This window comes from Rattus rattus, chromosome X (assembly GCF_011064425.1).
Source record: "Rattus rattus isolate New Zealand chromosome X, Rrattus_CSIRO_v1, whole genome shotgun sequence".
Classification (NCBI taxonomy): domain Eukaryota; kingdom Metazoa; phylum Chordata; class Mammalia; order Rodentia; family Muridae; genus Rattus; species Rattus rattus.
In genome coordinates, this window is record NC_046172.1 from 130,293,506 (window position 1) to 130,297,926 (window position 4,421).

Sequence of the window (4,421 nt, forward strand, 5' to 3'; positions counted from 1 at the left end):
CCAGGAGCCTCCGTGCACCAACAGGGTTCAGATGGAGTTGGTGTTTCCTCGGAATAAGTAATGTGCAGAGAGCAGTCTCTTCTGGTTTCAAAAGGGCGTGTCTGCCTGCCTCTCTGAAGGTTTAGCTCTCCCTCCCACGGGATTTGGGTGCAGAGAACTGTTTATCCGGTCTGTTTCCTTCAGGTTCCAACGGTGTATCAGGCTGGGGTCCTGCCGCTCCTGGGCCCTCCTCCACGGGCACCCAGAGGCCTTATACAGTTTCCTCTTGGGCCAGGGATGTGGGCAGGGGTGGGCAGCGTTGGGTCTCTCCGCTCTGCTGCCTCAGGAGTGCCCGCCCGACCAGGCGGGCGAACTCCCCCTCCAGGGGTCTGGGAGCAGGAAGCTGCTGGAGGGCAGGATCCGCCGCCCCAGTTCTGGCCAAACACGAAGTGTCCGGGTCCCAGAGGAACTCCGCCTCTGTGAGACCTGAGTTCTGAGGCAGGTCGTTTGTAGCTGAAAGTTGGTCTTACCTGTGGACCCGGGGCTCAAGTTTGCTCGAGGGGTGTTGCCTATGAGCTCTCCCATACTTTTAAGCTTTATATTCTCCCTCCCAATTGTACCAACCCTTTCCTCCCTCTAGATCTGCTTCAGACATTCGTTTTGTTTGTTGGTTGGTTGGTGGTTTAGAAGTCCAGAGTTTAACAAGAATTATCTGTTTAACAATGGGTTAGAAACTTTCTTTGGAGAACAGAGTCAGGGTAGGGCTTAATGGATATATAGAAGATAATGACTCTTCCACCGTCATAACCCACCAGTAGCTTATATTTCAGCAAAGGAGGGAAAAGCTGAATGAGTTCCTCTCTGGCCCATGGTTTACTGTGCAGAGGATTTGAGTCATGTGTGGACTTTGCATGTACTCCACAATAGTTGTGGAATTATGGACTTCCCTGGTTGTCCTGGGTGAAAAAATAGATTTTATAGTTTCTCCTTATCTTCCAGCTCTTACATTCTTTCTGCTCCCTTTTCCTCTAAGGATCCATGAAGGTTAATGCCTAAACAAGATATTAATAGCATTCAATCATCTTTTATTATCGTGCTTTGAGCAGTTATGCATATTGCTCCTCACTGCTGTTTATTGCAAAACGGGCTTCTCTGAATGAATGTTGGAGTTGCATTTCTCCATGGATATAAATATAGATACCTAGAAGGTAGCTTGAAACCATGACAGTTTACATAAACAATGGTAGTAAGTTCTCCCCTAAGGCCAAAGACATTATTATCCTCCTGTGGAATTGGCCTCAAATACAATCAGAGATACACTGGCTACCCCTATAATAGTCATCCCAGTATAGTGTAGGTAGACATGTCTATCTTGGCAGATTGTTATTGTTCATCATAAGGTTCATGTCTGGGTAAGACTGTTGATGTCATTACTCTGCCAGCATGCTGCATAGCACAGTCCAGGACTACAAAATCTCACTAGGTAGAAGAAAGATTTCAGCCCCATTGAAGACTAATTCCTCTATATTTTGCAATCATGTGGTTTGTCTTTTGTAGTAGGGTCTTATTAGATAGTAATGGTGGGCAAATAAAAAAGTGTGAAAAATTGATACAAATGGAGTGCTACCGAATTCCTTCTATGAAGCCACAATTATTCTTATACCTAAACCACACAAAGATCCAGCAAAGAAAGAGAACTTCAGACCAATTTCCTTTATGAATATCGACACAAAAATACTCAATAAAATTCTTGCAAACCAAGAACACATCAAAACAATCAACCATCTTGATCAAGTAGGTTTCATCCTAAGTATACAGTGAAGGCTTAATATATGGAAAACCATCAACGTAATCCACTATATAAACAAACTCAAAGATAAAAACCACATGACAATTTCATTAGATGCGGAGAAAGTTTTGACAAAATTCAACACCCCTTCATGATAAAAGTCCTGGAAAGATCAGGAATTCAAGGCCCACACCTAAACATAGTAAAAGCCATATACAGCAAACCAATAGCTAATATTAACCTAAACAGAGAGAAACTTGAAGCAATCCCACTAAAATCAGGGACTAGACAAGGCTGCCCACTCTCTCCCTACTTATTCAATATAGTTCTCGAAGTCCTAGCCAGAGCAGTCAGACAACAAAAGGAGATCAAGGGGATACAGATTGAAAAAAGAAGTCAAAATATCACTATTTGCAGATGATATGATAGTTTGTTTAAGTGAACCCAAAAGTTTCACCAGAGAACTACGAAACCTGATAAACACTTTCAGCAAAGTGGCTGGGTATAAAATTAACTCAAACAAATCAGTAGCCATCCTCTACACAAAAGAGAAACAAGCTGAGAAAGAAATTAGGGAAACTACACCATTCATAATAGTCCCAAATAATATGCAATAACTCGTTATGACTTTAACCAAGCAAGTGAAAGATCTATATGGTAAGAACTTCAAGCCGCTGAAGACAGAAATTGAAGAAGATCTCAGAAGATAGAAAGATCTCCCATGCTCATGGAGTGGCAGGAATAATATAGTAAAAATGGCCATTTGACCAAAATCAATCTACAGATAAAATGCACTCCCCATCAAAATTCCAATCCAATTCTTCATAGCATTAGACAGAACCATTTGCAAATTCATCTGGAATAACAAAAAAACTCAGGATAGCTAAAATGATCCTCAACAATAAAAGAACTTCCGGGGCTGGAGAGATGGCTCAGCGGTTAAGAGCACCCGACTGCTCTTCCAGAGGTCCTGAGTTCAATTCCCAGCAACCACATGGTGGCTCACAACCATCTGTGGGGAGATCCAATGCCCTCTTCTGGTGTGTCTGAAGACAGCTGCAGTACTTATATATAAAAATGAATAAATCTTTAAAAAAAAAAAAGGACTTCCGGGGGAATCACTATCCCTCTGAACTCAAGTAGTATTACAGAGCAATAGTGATAAAAACTGTATGGGTTTTGTACAGAGACAGGAAGATAGAGCAGTGGAATAGAACTGAAGACCCAGAAATGAACCCACACACTTATGGTCACTTGATTTTTGACAAAGGAGCCAAAACCATCCAATGGAAAAAAAGATAGCATTTTCAGCAAATGGTGCTGGTTCAACTGGACATCAGCATGTAGACGAATGCAGATCGATTCACTCTTATCACCATGTACAAAGCTTAAGTCCAAGTGGATCAAGGACCTCCACATCAAACCAGATACACTCAAACTAATAGAAGAAAAAGTGGGGAAGCATCTCGAACACATGGGAACTGGAGAAAATTTCCTGAACAAAACACCAATGGCTTATGCTCTAAGATCAAGAATCAACAAATGGGATCTCATAAAACGACAAAGCTTCTTTAAGGCAAAGGACATAGTTGTTAAGACAAAATGGCAACCAACAGATTGGGGAAAGGTCTTTACCAATTCTACAACTGATAGAGGGCTCATATCCAAAATATACAAAGAACTTACAAAGTTAGACTGCAGGAAAACAAAAAAAAAACTATTAAAAATGGGGTTCAGAGCTAAACAAAGAATTCAGAGCTGAGGAATATTGAATGGCTGAGAAGCACCTAAAGAAATGTTCAACATCTTTAGTCATAACGAAAATGCAAATCAAAACAACCCTGAGATTCCACCTCACACCAGTAAGAATGGCTAAGATCAAAAACTCCAGCGACAGCAGATGCTGGCGAGGATGTGGAGAAAGAGGAACACTCCTCCATTGTTGGTGGGATTGCAGACTGCTACAACCATTCTGGAAATCAGTCTGGAGGTTCCTCAGAAAATTGAACACTGAACTACCTCAGGACCCAACTATACCTCTCTTGGGCATATACCCAAAAGATGCCCCAACATATAAAAAAGACACGTGCTCCACTATGTTCATCGCAGCCTTATTTATAATAGCCAGAAGCTGGAAAGAACCCAGATGCCCTTCAACAGAGGAATGGATACAGAAAATGTGGCATCTACACAATGGAATATTACTCAGCTATCAAAAGACAATGACTTTATGAAATTCATAGGCAAATGGATGGAACTGGAAAATATCATCCTGAGTGAGGTAACCTAATCAGAAAAACATACATGGTATGCACTCATTAATAAGTGGATATTAGCCCAAATACTCGACTTACCCTAGATGCACAGAACACGTGAATCTCAAGAAGTATGACCAAAATGCGGATGCTTCACTCCTTCTTTAAAAGGGGAAGAAGAATACACTTAGGACAGGGTAGGGAGGATAAGTTCAGAACAGAGACTGAAGACACCCATTCAGAGCCTGCCCCACATGTGGCCCATACATATACAGCCACCAAACTAGATAAGATGGATGAACAAGAAAGCAGGCTGATAGGAACGGATTCTGAGAACTCTCTGAGAGACACAGCTGGAATATGGCAAATACATAGGTGAATGCCACCAACAAACCACT